At 37.9% G+C, this 15921-nt stretch overlaps 1 protein-coding gene across 26 annotated transcripts in view; it reads left to right on the top strand.

Annotated features, from left to right (window-relative positions):
• The window catches only part of PARD3 (par-3 family cell polarity regulator), a 717622-nt gene that overhangs the window by 357935 nt on the left and 343766 nt on the right, over positions 1-15921 (top strand). The window lies entirely within an intron of this gene.

Here is a 15921-nt window from a genome sequence, read left to right as displayed (position 1 = left end):
CCTTGCCCCTCGTGACTTCTTGGTGTCCATGATGAGTGTTGTGTCTTGGGTAAACCATTGGTTTCCAGGGCATCTTCACGATGGCCTTTTGTGAGCATGGTACCAACTTTCATATCAAAGTTCAGATAGTCTCCTATTTTATATCACACTTGAAATTTCTGATGAAAATCAGTGCCATGTATCGTATGCACTTGTTAATATATCCATTTTTTGAATAGATTCCATTTCATATCATTAAAAATGAAAACAATTTGACACAATATGTGTACCATATAAAGTCCCTTTCTTGCTGTCTCTCCTGGTCTCCTCTCCCATTTCTCCTCACAGGCAGCCTCTTTATTTGCTTTTTCTATGTTCTTACAGGGATATTTGACACATGTATAAGCAAATATTTATATTGGTTCATGAGGTACATTAAGGAACTTAGAACATTATGAACTTTTAAGGATGAAAGTGGACTTCATGGTAATTTAGTTTGACTACCCAGTTGATCATTTTATCCTAAGTCTCCTTGTAAATGGAAGTTTATTGTCTAGTCTTCGTAATATTTTATTCCTTGACCTAATTTATTTTAGTCCTTGACCTAATTTATTTAATCTGAATGAAAAAACTTTATTTTAACCTGTTTTGTCTGTTTTAAAAAATTTGTTGGCCGGACATGGTGGCTCCCACCTATAATCTCAGCGCTTTGGGAGGCCAGGGTGGGTGGAACTCCTGGCCAGGAGTTCAAGGCCACCCTGGTTAACATGGCAAAACCCCATCTCTACTAAAAATACAAAAATTAACCAGGTGTACTGGCATGCATGCACCTGTAATCCCAACTACTCAGTATACTGAGGCACAATAATTGCTTGGACCCAGGAGGCGGAGGTTGCAGTGAGCCGAGGTTGCGCCACTGCACTCTAGGCTGGGCAACAGAGTGAGACTCCATCTCAACAACAACAAAAAGCATGTTGATGCTCTTTGTGAGAACCCTTATTGTTCCTTTTCATCACACTTCTCACCTCTTATTTAATGTGCATTTTGCTGAATCTGTCATTTTCACTTTTGAATCTGTAGATGCTCAGTAAACTTCTGTTGAATGAATTAGTAAACATTTTTTTCAGTGCAGCCAGTAATTTAGCACAGTATATATTGAGGAATGTTGAAGTAATACTAATCACATAAGATTAAAAAGGATGTAGCTTGATATTTGCTTGATTTATTCTTTGCATAGGTATAAAAATACCTGTTTTAAATATTTCAACTTTGTTTTGCATTTCAGCACACTCCTTTCTGTAGTAGTTCAAGTGGAAAAAAAAGTGCATGGAAAACACAGGTTTAAACTGAGAAGAGTCTACTTGGAAAAAAAGTATATTTAGTTTCTGATTTTTTTGAATTATGAACTTAACTTTTAGGCTTAGTCTCCTGAAATACTTTGTTTTTATAGCTGTGTTGAGGAGCCACATTGGAAGATCTTTTCATTAAGATTAGCTTGAAATTTTTGAGGACTTTATCTTGCAGTAGACTATCCAAAGAACCAGAATCCAGTTTATCAGTGGGTCTCGTGTCAGTTAATTTTCTTTTAGAATAGACCTAATTTAATTTACCTGGATATTCAGATATGCAAACAAGTCAAGTTGGCAGTTAAAAGAAATTTTTTAACTAGGTTTTCAACTGTTTGAAGCATACTGAAGTTTCTTTTCAAGTTATTCAACATCTTGGATGTGTGAGTCCGTTTCAGTTGCAGCAGACAGAACGTGTTTGTATCATAAAACATTTTTGAACAAAAGGGATCTATCACTTAGAATTTTTTTTCTCACAAAATCACTGGAAGGGTTTGCAGAGCAGATCCTAGGATGGTCCTGGAGAACCTTTAAAGCTATGCAGTAACAAACATGTGGCTTACCTGCGGAGCTACCCTCTCTGCTTTCGTGGTGAAAGAGGTGCTGCAGTCCAGGGACCTGAACTACTCCCATCGGAGCCTGCCTTCTACACACTACACACCGCCCTGCCTCCAGGTGTACTCACCTTGCTTCTGTCATTTGTCAAGCTGGAGACCCACCCTAGAAGTGCTGCCAGTCATAACAGCCCAGGAAAAATCTGTTTCACACCACTATTAAAATCTCATGCTACTGAATCTGAGTGGGTGGAGTCCAGTTTGTATCTAGACCCTTATCTGCAGAAGAGCCTGGGAAATAGAGCATTAGCCTTAAAACCTCTGCAGCACAGAAACACGTTAGGAGAGCACTGAGACCCTCATTGCCAATTAACAACATCCACCTTGTTGACGCAGTTTCATTTTTAAATATTTATTTATTTATTTATTTATTTATTTATTTATTTATTTAGAGACAGGGTCTTGCTTTGTCACCCAGGCTGGAGAGCAGTGGCACAGTCTCAGCTCACTGCAACTTCTATCTCCCAGGTTCAAGCATTCTCCTGCCTCAGCCTCCTGAGTAGCTGGGTCTACAGGCACTAGCCATCACACCTGGCTGATTGTTTAATTTTTTGTAGAGATGGGGTCTTGCTATGTTGCCCAGGTTGGTCTCAAACTTTTGGACGTGGGTGATCCTTCCATCTCAGCCTCCCAAAGGCTGGAATTACAGACATGAGCCACCATATCCAGCCTGACATTGTTTTAAATAACATGCTTCTATCATTGTAGAAAATTTGGCAAACTCGTAGAATAGAACAAAATAAAATTATTCATAACTGCAGAACCCAGCAACAACCAGTATTCACACACACACACGTTGGAGTCATGCTGTGTTCATGTATTCGTATCCTGATTATTTCAACATTATTTTTCATACAATAGGAATTTTCCCTGGTGTGAATTTTATTGTAACTATTTTAATGAGTGTAAAACATTTCATTGTAGGTTGTATTCTGTCTTCTGTCAATTTTGGACATTCATGCTATTTCTCTTTTTTTCACATTATAATATTTATCTTAAAAATTGTTAAATATTCATCCATCTTTTTGCTTACATGGAGCATTATTTAATGTAGCCAGATGCCCATATTTTCCCTTAGGAAAAGCCTTGATCTACATATATATTTCTAGATGAAGTGATATTTGCATACAATATACTTGAGTAGTAATGTGTAATGAATTAGTCTTTTGAATTTTCTTTGGCTTTACTCTTCAAATACTAATCTTGCTGTCTGCGTTTTATGCTGTTTGTATTTTAGTCTGAGAGCTCATATATAAATATGATTAAATGGTATTTTATTTTCAGTTATAAAAAGCCTTCTCATCTTTTCAGTATTCAGATGGAAGGAAAGCATACTTGCTGCTTAGGTACAAAGCATTCAATTTCTTTATTTCTGTGAAGCCCATGAGAGCTTACCTATGCTGTCATGCTTCAAGATGTTATAAATTCTTATGAGTGTGTCGTGGTTCAGGTTTTCTGTGTAAAATTGTGGAAATAAATTAGTTGTGCATTCATAGCCCTCTGATTTAGTGATCTCTAGTGGTTAAAAACGGTTAACATTTTTAAATAACTCATCTTCATAGTTAAGTGGTTTATATTCCTCCAAGTTAAATGAATAAATTATTTTAGAATAATGTTATCAATCAATTAAAATCTCTTGTTTCTAAGCAGGAAAGTTGTATTCTGATACGTTAGAGCACCATCAGGTCAAACTCTCTCCTTTGGTTCAAAACCACAAATGAGAGGTGGAGTCTTCCTCGTTGAAATAGTGGTCATAATCTCATTCCACTATTAGGCTTAGTGGGCAGGGTGTACAGATGATGATGATACTCTATTGCCTGAGAGCCTGAAGAGTCTAAGGGTCCCATGGGCTGCTGGATTTCTGAAAAATTTTCACGCTTTTATTCGGAAGTGAGATGGAGAGGGTAAGGGAGCTGTGGCTTTTTTCAAAGTTATTTGACATACTTACCTTTGTGTCCAGTGTTTTGTGGCTGACTACCTTTTCCAACTGTTTTAGGGAACATTTTGCTCACACTTGGTGTGGAAAGTTTCTTGCTAGAGGCTGTATTTTCATTTGAGAGTAAACATGGTTAATATTTTATCCTGCAGGAGAGTATTTCAATCGGTGTGAATACTTTAATCATCTTTGCCACCTCTTTGGTCTTCCTTATTAAGTCAGTGTTGCTGTGAATATAGAGGCCAGCTAGTCTGTGGAGAGCGTGTGATTCATCCCATCAAGAAAGATGTAATGAGCTCTTAGAAGAATCAGCCCACCATGCAGTGCTGGGGATAAGGACTATGGACTATTTCACTGTGCAGTTGCTACAAGCCATTGTTCCGTCCCTGTAAATAATGAGTGGCATTGTTTTTGTAAATTATATTTCCTTCTAAACAATTAACATAGGTAGACTTAGTATAAAACCAGTTGTGGACAAGTGTCCAAAAGAGATTCTTACCTGATTAGGGAAAGGGGAAGAAGGTAATAAAGGGAACCTATTGCATTGGCATCATTAGCTTCCTTTTCTTTTGATTTTTTAAAGGGAGACCTTGAACTGTTTCTTACCTGCTGGGTTTATTATTTCTATTTGGTTTAGTTGCTTGGCATGTTTGGTATCTTTCCAATACCCCTGATACACACAACCTCTTGTAAGACATGCTTTCTTAGTTATGTCTTTGTCGTCTTGCTTTTCTTTCTATTAGAAAGATGAGATGTTTTGTCTAAGTTTAGGAAATTACTTTTATAAACATTTTTGAAGTATATTTCAAGGTTCCCCAACCTCCTTTTTTCCCCTGATAGTAATACAGCTTGCTCTTTGCATATATACAGTAATGAAGGGTATATAGAAGCAGGGAAATGCCATCAGGCTTCTGTGTCCATGGGTTCTGCATCCATGGATTCAACCAAGATTAGATTGAAAATATTTGGAACAACAACAAAAAAAGAATCGTTGTGTCTGAACACGTAGAAACTTTCCTTTGTCCTCATTTCCTAAATAACACAGTGTAACAGCTATTTACACAAAGCATTTTCTTTGTGTTAGATCATGTAACTCATCTAGACATCATTTAAACTATATGGGAGCATGTGCATAGGTTATGTGCAGTACTCCACCATTTCATGTAAGGGTCTTCAGCCTCTGTGGATTTTGGTATCTGCGAGGGGTCCTGGAACCAGTCCCCCAAGGATACTGAGGGATGATTGTAATTTGAAATTTTGAAGATGACTAGTAATGACATTTTGATGTATTAACTTTAGGACTTCTGTGGAGCATGGCTCTATACAGATGTTGGCTATTCTTACTACCAGGGGGAACATCCAGGTATAGTTTAATTTCCTGCAATTTTTCCCAATTTCTGCTGTATTGAGAATTTTCCTATGCCTCATAAATATGGCTAGTTTGCATAATGTTATATTATGTGCTGATTTTTTATAGTTAATGTTTAACTCTATTTGATGGTTTTTTTCTGTCATATGACATTTATTTTTTTGTCAATTTTGTTTGCTTTTATAAGTAACCTTTAGAAGTACCCTTCAGAGAATGTCCTTGTATATCAATTTATGTTGGCATCTCTGATTATTTTCTTTGACTAGATTCCTCAAGTAGACTTATTTGGTAAGGAGTTGAACATTTTTAAAGCTATTGGTAATTGTTTCACATAAATTCCAGACTAATAAAGTATGAAGTAGTTAGGATGTATAAAATGCTCTGAGAAGTCCTAGATAGGATAGGAGTGAGGTTGGGGGTGGTGGTGAAGGAAACAAGCAGCTGGTACTATTCCTGAGTTCCAGAACTTACTCTCTCACTAGATAGCTTAAGGGTTCTACATGAATGCGTATCAGAATTACCTGTAGACTTCCAAGAGATGAAACACAGGCATTACTCACACCAACAGATTCCTTTACCCACTCCAGAAAATTTGTGTGTTTCCTTAAAGCTCTTCTGTGGTTTTCAGGGCTCAGTCTTTTTTTTTTTTTTTTTTTTTTTTTTTTTTGCCCCAGAACGTCGGGTCTAGCTGAAAACAGAAAGTGTGGTTACATTTTAAGGGAGAGGAAATAGAAGTATAGTCATGCCTCGCTTAATGACAGAGATACATCCTGAGAATTGCATTGTTAGGCGATTTCATCCTTGTGTGAACATCATAGAGTGCACTTACACAAACCTCGATGGTGTAGCCTACAATACACCTAGGTTACATGGTATATCCTGTTCTTCTAGGCTGCAAACCTATACAGCATGCAACTATACTGAATAGGCAGCGGGGACACAATGCATTCGTATTTAGATATTTGTATATCCAATATATCTAAACATAGAAGAAGTACAGTAAAAATACAGGATTTTAATCTTATGTGATCACCATTGTATATGTGGTCCATTGTTTATAAGAACGTTATTATGGGGTGCATGACTGTATTTTTTTTTTCTTTTGAGATATCTTCTCTTTAAGCTAATTTTTCTATAATAGCAGAATAGAATCTAGTACATTTGCTGTATTTGGGTTTGTGACATTTCACTTCCTCTCATACTTAGATTGCACAAATGTATCATTTTTTTTTTTTTTTTTTGAGACGGAGTCTTGCTCTGTCGCCCGGGCTGGAGTGCAGTGGCGCGATCTCGGCTCACTGCAAGCTCCGCCTCCCGGGCTTACGCCATTCTCCTGCCTCAGCCTCCCGAGTAGCTGGGACCACAGGCGCCCGCCACCTCGCCTGGCTAGTTTTTTGTATTTTTTAGTAGAGACGGGGTTTCACCGTGTTCGCCAGGATGGTCTCGATCTCCTGACCTCGTGATCCGCCCGTCTCGGCCTCACAAAGTGCTGGGATTACAGGCTTGAGCCACCGCGCCTGGCCAAATGTATCATTTTTAAATGAAAATTAAATTAGAGTCTTTTAAAAGTCCTACAACTCATTGAATATTGAATGTTGACTATCAATGCAAAAATAGAACTGGAAATATTTTTCTAGATTGAACCCTTAATAAAAACAATGTTTCTGTCTACTGTTTCTTTCTGTGTGTTCCTTCATTCCTTTCAAAACCCCTTTGTTTCTTCTTTTCCTTCCCTTCCTTTTCCCCTTCTCCTTCCCTTCCCCTTCCCTTTCCCATTCCTTTCCCATTCCTATTCCTTTCCCTTTCCCCTCTCCGTTCTCCTTCCGTTCCCTTCCCCTTCCTCTTCTGCTTCTTCTTACCCATCCTTTCCCCTTTTCTTCCCTTCCCCTTCCCCTTTTTCCCCCTTCCCTTCCCCTTCCCCTTTTTCCCCCTTCCCTTCCCCTTCCCCTTTTTTCCCCTTCCCTTCCCCTTCCCCTCCCCCCTTCCCCTTCCCCTCCCCCTTCCCCTCCTCCTTCCCGTCCCCCTTCCCTTTCCTCCCCTTCCCCTTCCCTCCCTTTCCCCTTTTCCTTCCACTTTCCCTTCCCTTTATCCTTCCCTCCCCTTCCCTCCCCTCTCCCCTCCTGCTTCCCCTCCCCCCCTTTCCCTTCCTCTTCCTCTTCCTTTTTCCTTTTTCTCCTCTCCTCCTCCTCTCCTCCTCCTCTCCTCTGCTCTCCTCTCCTCTTCTTTTCTTTTCTTTTGCTACTGTCTGGCTGTGCTCTATTGCCCAGTCTGGAGTTCAGTGCATGGCTTACTGCAGTTTCAGCCTTGTGGGTTCAAGTGATCCTCCCATCTCAGCCCATGGAGTAGCTTGGACTACAAGCATGGACCACCCCACCCAGCTATTTTTTTTTTTTTTTTAAGAGATGGGGTCTCACTATGTTGCCCAGGCTGGTCTTGAACTCCTGGGCTCAAGTGATCCTCCCATCTTGGCCTCCCAATGTGTTTGGATTACAGGCCTGAGCCACTGTGCCTGCCCCAGTTTGACTTCTTGATTTCTGCTTCTCATTTATTCTTTCTAATTTACAAGGCCAACTGTCATATTAGTAAATTTGAAAGCACTATTTTATTTCTAAACTACGTTTTTAAAAGTTTATTTATTTTTTTGCCTTTATGCTCTGTTGGATTTGAAGAAGATTATTTTAAAACACAAAATACACTTGACCAGTTGGCTGCTGAGAAAAGTTGTTTATCGTTTGGTTATTTGTGAGCCAAGCATAGCTTCCAGCATTATGGTAACCATCCAAAAGCTTAAAGGATGAGATGAGATAGTTCTTTAGCATCACAAGTCCTCCGTGACAGACCTGTAGCTCTCTTTAATTTTCTGCGGCATTAGTTTCAAGGGAGATCCAGCTGAGAGTAGACTTTAAACTATTCTGCTGCAACGTTTTTTGTATTTCCTATTAGCAGTGTCTATATCTATAAATTTTACCCTTCTATTTTGCATATTAAAATATCTTAATTTGAATACAGCACATTTTTGGACTTTCAGTTATGGTTATAATTATTTCTACAATAGGCAGGGCTCACTGAGTTATTGATAACCTCATCTCATCTATTTCTATGCTACATTAGGAATACAGTCTGCCTTCATATGCTTTAAATATTTTGTGTTCAAAGTGATAAAATCCTAAGGTGTTACTGATAAAATTTTGGAGCCTGGATGTGATATTTTTAGAGTTCACAAACTACTACAGGATGCAATATTTTTAGAGTTCACAAACTACTATGGGAGTATAAATCCCAAATAAAGTCAAAAGCCTTCTTGTGTGCCCTCAAAGTTGCATATATCACAGAGAGAAATGAATATGTTATACCCGATTGTCTTGACTTAGGGGAGAGGACCAGGAAGTATCATTGGTTAAATTGTATGGAACAAAATTTTGTGTAGTCTATATACATTGAAAAATATTTTAATCTCATTTGATCTCATTTCATCTTTTTATTTATTTTTTTTCTTGAGATGGAGTCTCACTCTGTTGCCCTGGCTGGAATGCAATGGCGTGATCTCAGCTCACTGCAACGTCTGCCTCCGGGTTCAAGCGATACTCTTGCCTTAGCCTCCCCAGTAGCTGGGATTACAGGCGCTTACTACCACGCCTGGCTAAGTTTTTGTATTTTTAGTAGAGACAGGGTTTCACCGTGTTGGCCAGGCTGATCTTGACCTCCTGACCTCAGGTGATCTATCCTCCTTGGTCTCCCAAAGTGCTGGGATTACAGGCATCAGCCACTGTGCCTGGCTTCATGTTTTTAAGCTAGTTTCTATTTTTAATTTTTTATAATTTAGCTTATAAACCTACCTATTTTCAGTTGTGAAGTTAGATCTAGTCCCTTCAAGTCCTGTTATTAACAAGTAGAGTATCAGATGGATTGCTGCGACTGGAGCACCTGTTTGCATTCTGAGGGCTCTGGCTTTGAGCATCCTTTCTTTTAATTTTGCATATATTCCTGCTACTGTTATCATCTGGGCTGCCTTTGGAGAAATGTGTTCCAGTCAACATTTCTCGAAATTTGGTAGTAGAATTGGTTTCCATTTATTTTACCTATAAGCCATAACTGTTTTTGTGGTTTTAATATTTTCAGTAATGATAACCAAGTTGTTTTTGAATACTTGCTATTCCTAGGCATTATGCCATGCTTGGTATGTTACATGTTATATATAATTTAATTATACCTATGCCAGAAGTATAGGCACTGTTGCTGTACCCATTTTATTGGTGAGCAAGTAGAGCCCTAGAGAGTTTAAATAACTCACCTAATAATTAAACCAGCTGTTAAATGATAAAGTTATGATATAAATGTGCTGAGTTCTTGTGGCTGGATACTTGCACTTTTGTTTTTACTTTTTATTGGGGCATCTTGTTGCAATAGCTGTTTTATTTGCACTTTATGTTTTTTTGTGGGGGGAGGGGAGAGTAAGGTTTCAATAGACATTACTCAAATTCCCTGAATCACATTTTCTAAAATTGTAGTTTTTAGCCATAAATGGAGGACAGAAATAGTTTCCTTGAATATTAATATCCTGTTTATAGAACATGCTTTTTCTGCTAATGAGGTTGTAGAGAGGAACTCAGGTCTTTAGAAGTTTGTGCCATCCATTTCTTTACTCTCAGTGCTTCCCATGTGGCAATGTAATTCTTCACAAAAGTCATTACTGTATGAGAAACAATATGTAGGATAAGATTATGATAAATGAAAGTAAACACTTTCTACATTAAGAAAAAAAGTATCTGTGGAGATAGTGTACCTGAGGAGGCACTTTCACAATTAAAGGGAAAGCTAAGGTAGACTGTACCTATGGACTTTCACAGAAATTACCCAATTCTTCTGCTCATCCATCCAGTCCATTGGAGTTTGGATTGTGGGCTGAAAAGTGGAAGGAAGTGGTAATTATCTTACATTGTCAGGCTAGTTATATGTGATGTAAATCTCTTCATTTTCAAATTGTAGTAATTTATTTAAATATATATGTGTGTATATATATTCGTTTTTAAATTCAGATGAAAAATATTTAGATAAATATAAAATATTTATGATGCACATCTAAATAATGTATAAGACTGTAGGTATTTTGGAATTAGGCAACCGCTATAAGTATTTTACTATCTCTCTCCCTCTCTCTAGCATCTGTTCCCTTTTTTTTGTATTGTGCATAGTACTCTTGATGCAAAATGCTATTGTTACTTATAATTTTAGTTTTGGAGCGTACATATTTAGAGTTGAGCATTTTTGAAAGAAAATGAAATGTTGGGTATTTCTTGCCTTCAAAGTTAAGCACTTTCTAAAATGTTTTTAAATTGTTTCAGATATAAATTTGTTTTTCAGAGCAGCTTTAGTCAAATGTTGCTCCTCATGTTTAGTGTAGTGTAAGAAAGTGAGTCAAGAACTTCAAAATTTAATTGGACCTGAAATATTTATTTATTTATTCTTTCACACACTCACCCTTCTTGTTTTAAGGAGTATAGGTCAAAAATGGTGGTCCCATATTCTCCATTCCTGCCCACTGCTGATAGTGGAATGCTGGTGGTTCTAGGGCAATTCCAGGACCATGCTGGCCCTTATGAAATACTGTGCAGGAAAGCAAGTGGAGGCTGTGGTTAGTGCAGCTTTCCTTTAGGCTCCATCCTTCAGTTCCTCAGAGTCCAAAAGTGGAAAACATTTTTGTAATTTTTTATAAATGTTAAACTCCCCCCATCTATCTCCTTCTCACCTCTTTCTGCATGTTTTCTTAGGATAAAGAAGATAATCTAAGTAATACCTGGAAAGAGATTTTCTTTTTTTTTTTTGAGACAGGATCTCTCTCTGTTGCCCAGACTGGATTGCAGTCATCCAACTGTTGCTCACTACAGTCTCAAGCTCCTGGAATTAATCAGATCTTTGTATTGTAAAACAATTTTAGGCTGGGCACAGTGCCTCACACCTATAATCTCAGCACTTTGAGAGGCCAAGATGGGAGGATTTCTTGAGGCCAGGAGCTTGAAACCAGATTATGAGCAACATAGTAAGATTCAGTCTCTACAAAAAATAAAAAAAATTAGCCATGTGTGGTGATGTGTGCCTGTAGTCTCAGCTACTCGGAAGGCTGAGGCGGGTGGATCACTTGAGCTGGGCAGGTTGAGGCTTCAGTGAGCTATGATTGTGCCTCTGCACTCCAGCCTGGGTGACAGAGCGAGGCCCTGTCTCCCACAAAATAATAAAGAAAACTTAAAACAAAATTAAAATATTATTTTAAGAATGAAATGAGACAATTTTAAAGCCAACATTTTATGTATAATCATTCTTAACACTGTATAGTATTTCTTAGTGAACCAACCATCTCTATGAAAATATAATTTGTGATCAAAGATTATATCATCGTTTTGAATTCAAGAACTGCCTTCCCATGTGTTGGGATCCTTGCGTAGCAGTGACTACATACCAGAAATTATTGTCATTACACACCTAAACTATGGTTCCATGTTAGATTAAGAATGAGAAGTTGGAAATTTTATTACTCATGATTGAGTGGAGGCTAGGCTGGTGGTGCACACCTGTAATTCCATATTTTGGGAGGCTTAGGCAGGAGGATCATTTGAACCCAGGAGTTTAAGACCGACCTCGGCAATATAGTGAGACCTTGTCTCTCCAAAAAGTTAAAAAATTAGCTGAGTGTGTTGGCTTACATCTGAGGTCTTAGGTACTTGGGAGTCTGAGGTGGGAGGATCACTTGAGCCTGGGCGGTGGAGGTTGCAGTTAGCCAAGATTGTGCCATTGCTCTCCAGCCTGGATGACAGAGTGAGACCCTGTCTCAAAAAAAGAAAAAGGAAATTGAGTGAGTAGAATTTGGGCATTGAGGTGGGTAGGTGTAACCATGAGAATAGGTTGCCATCCTCATCTCCACAATTTATGTGTTACCATTTCTGCAAATCCCTGTTTCTTCTCTGAATCAGTAAGAGGTTAACCTGGCTGTTGTCTCTAGCTTGTTCCTTCCAGCTTTAAAATGCTGTATCCAGAATTTTTCATGGCTTCCTTCTCTGTCAAAGTGGATTAGGAACAGCTGAGGAAATTGGTTCAAACAAGCACCCTGGATGTGCTTGAGTTTTGCTAATCTTTCTCTTCTCCTTGGATTCCCTGCTTGGCTCTCTGGACAGATCCGGTGGCTTCAGAGAAATCTGTGCCCCTTTTAGTTTGATCAGACCTGCGTCTCCAGGAGAGATTTTTGAGCAATCCTTTTTCATATTGGATCCCTTTATGTTCATAGTCTGATACAGATCCATACTCCTGCGATTATTTTTCTTGTTTGATTTATAAAGACCATTAACAAGATACTGGCCAGTTATAGGTTATGACTTAAAACTTAAATGTCATGCTTCTGATTTTGCCAGTGTATCAACTTGAAGAGTTTGCTTCCGTGACAGGAATTGTATTTGGAAACTTAATTGTAATTTTCAGATTCTTTCTAATATAGAAATTTTTCTATATTAGAATTCCACCACGAAAATTTTTTGGCATATTCAGCATTCTTGAGTTTCTCACCAAATTAAATGAATTTTATTATCTAGAAGATACTGAGTATGTATCAGAATGACTGGAAAAGGCATTATCAAATGTGGAGAATGATATAGTTCATTTTTCAGGTCAGAATGAGTTTTAAGAACTATGGATAATACCTTTAACATTTAAAAGGAAAAATCAGTAAAAATTTGATGTGTGTGTTAGGATATTTTATTTTGTATATTATTAATTTGTTGGATAGTTAATTTGCTTGGATAGATTATTTTCAAATTGTTTTACTTATTCCTGTTCAAAACTTTAACTCAGTTGAAAATTGGCTGGGCACGGTGGCTCACGCCTGTAATCCCAGCACTTTGGGAGGCCGAGGCAAGCGGATCACCTGAGGTCAGAAGTTCGAGACCAGTCTGCTGAACAGGGCGAAAAAGCCTGTCTCTACTAAAAATACAAAAAATTAGCCAGGCGTGATGGCGGGCGCCTGTATTCCCATATGCTTGGGAGGCTGAGGCAGGAGAATTGCTTGAACCCTGGAGACGGAGATTGTGGTGAGCCGAGATTGAGCCACTGCACTCCAGTCTGGGCCACAAGAGTAAAACTTCGTCTTAAAAAAAAAAAAAAGAATAAAAAGAAAGTTGACATTTAAAAATGAAATATTACTTAAGAAATTTGAGCTAAATTGGTGCTACAGTATGTCTTTTGGCATTCAAAATCTCTGGATTCTGACCAGTGTTTCTGGTTGCAGTCTCCACCATAGTTTAGCAAACTATTTATTATCACTAATGATCCCAATGTGGTTGTTTTGACAACAAATGTATGGATGTTTGAGTTTCCTCTTTGTCTTGCCATAGTTCTGTTATAACAGCTTTATAAACACATACTCTTTCCTTTGTCTTTTCCACACCTCTCATTAATAGTTATTAAGAATGTGGGGGAAACATGTTAGCAAAAAGGAAAAGTAAGATGTACACATGTACCAGTGCTGATTTATGTGCTGGATACTGGCTTAGGAATTACAGATAATATAGGAACAGATTGCTTGGCATCAGTTCTACGACATTAGGCATTACATGTAGGAAGTTGCTTTGCATGGATTTCAAATATTGCTTTTTAGTTAGTTCATTATACTTAGGAATAGACGTGCACCTAGGGTAAATGATAACGAATACTGTGTTTGGAATAAAAGCCTAGATTTCTTTATTTAAAGAAGAGTCTTAATAGGCATTTAGTTTATTTAAACTAATAGCAACTGCCAAATTTTCTGCCTTCATTTACAAGTTGGTGATTAAACCTGCTTTTTGTGTGTGTGAGTTATTTTATTTCACCCTTATCTGTCTCTCTTTTTTTTCTGTTTCTATTTAGTTTTTAGAAGATGAATGAATGAAGGTCAGAAAGTACAGATCATATTTATAGATCACCTTCTGGTTGTTATCTTCTCACTTTAGCTATGGCATTGCTTCCAAGGTCATACTCTGGTGTATCCATAAGGAGGTACAAAAGATAAACTCCTGCCACAAAGGCAGTAAGGAGTCTGCTACATTAAATCAGTAATATGATTGCTGATAATTTTAGCAAGCTTCTTGTAATTAAAATTATTCTGGCCGGGCGCGGTGCCTCACACCTGTAATCCCAGCACTTTGGGAGGCCCAGGCGGGTGGATCACGAGGTCAGGAAATCAAGACCATCCTGGCTAACATGGTGAAACCCCGTCTCTACTAAAAATACAAAAAATTAGCTGGACGTGGTGGCGGGCGCCTGTAGTCCCAGCTACTCAGGAGGTTGAGGCAGGAGAATGGCATAAACCCAGGAGGCGGAGTTTGCGGTGAGCCGAGATTGCGCCACTGCACTCCAGCCTCTGCAACAGAGCGAGACTCCGTCTCAAAAAAAATTATAAGCCATTATTATTAATTTTACTTCAGTCTCCTAATTTTAGATTAAATATCCTGAAAATAGTTCCCTTCGTTTTTTGTGTATCGTTTCCTGGAGAAATAATTAAGTAGAACATTGAATTTTCTTTTACCGTAATTACAGTGTTGAAAAATGTGAAATGTAAAATCTTAACATCTCATGGGCATATTTGAAACCATATGATACATGGAGGTTCTGAATGAAATGTATATGCATTGAGTATTTTGTATTTCAAAATATGGTATGATTTCTCATAATTCTTTAAAAAATTGAAATTTTTGCACTGAAGTGAAGTGGAAAATAGTTGGGTTTCCTATGCCAACATAGAAATGTTTATTACTTCTGTAATGTTCATGAAACCCCAGTTCTGACTTCTGCAACATAGGGATATAGTCTTGCCAAGAAATCTGACCATCAGCTAAATAGCTGTTTCTGGGAGATAAAGCCTTGGAGTTGCAGCTTAGTATGCCGGGAATGAGCTTCTATCTCAAGGCATTGGGTGGGTTCTACATGATTTTACTGAATTGTAATAAGCTTGGTGAGGGCTGAGGTGGGAGAAGACACTTACTTTCCCTACCCTGAAAGAGATTTTCTCCATAGCCAGGATACCACTACCAGGGAGCAGCAAATTAATATGCATTTCCCAGCTGGAGTGGCTTTTTGACACCTGATGCTGTGGCGGTACATTTAGATGATAAGGAAAATCCCTGATCACAGCAGGAACATCTGTTTTTTTCTGGCAAGAAGGAAAATTTCCCACCTAGCACAAAGCTGAGCGGCTATTTGGGGCAGCCTCATAAGTGGAGGATTAAAGTTATAATTTAAAAAAGGGAGAATAATTTCTTAATGGCATTTTTCTTGTATAATCTTTTAGATAAAGTAATAATTCTAACAAATTTATGACATTAGTAAGTTTTATAATCATTAGAATTGTGTATATTTGATTTAAAATTTTTGGTTTATAGTTATAATTTGATTCATAAGTGAGTGTATATAGTCTTGAATAGACCAGTTACGACTGCCATATTTTAACAATTATTTACACTAAAGCAAATATTTTCAAATTGAAAATAGAGTGCATGATGTATATTTCAATGGACAGTGGTGAGTATCTAGTATAAATTGTGTTGTAGAAAATATTTAATACATTGTATGCTGCGATGTTTATCATAAATAGAGACACACAGCTTTACAGGCCTACAGTCCTTGTATGCACTTGATACACATTGTATGCAGTAGATGGTG

Source organism: Macaca thibetana, chromosome 9, assembly GCF_024542745.1.
Source record: "Macaca thibetana thibetana isolate TM-01 chromosome 9, ASM2454274v1, whole genome shotgun sequence".
In the NCBI taxonomy this organism is placed as follows: domain Eukaryota; kingdom Metazoa; phylum Chordata; class Mammalia; order Primates; family Cercopithecidae; genus Macaca; species Macaca thibetana.
This window is presented reverse-complemented; position numbering and strand designations above follow the sequence as displayed.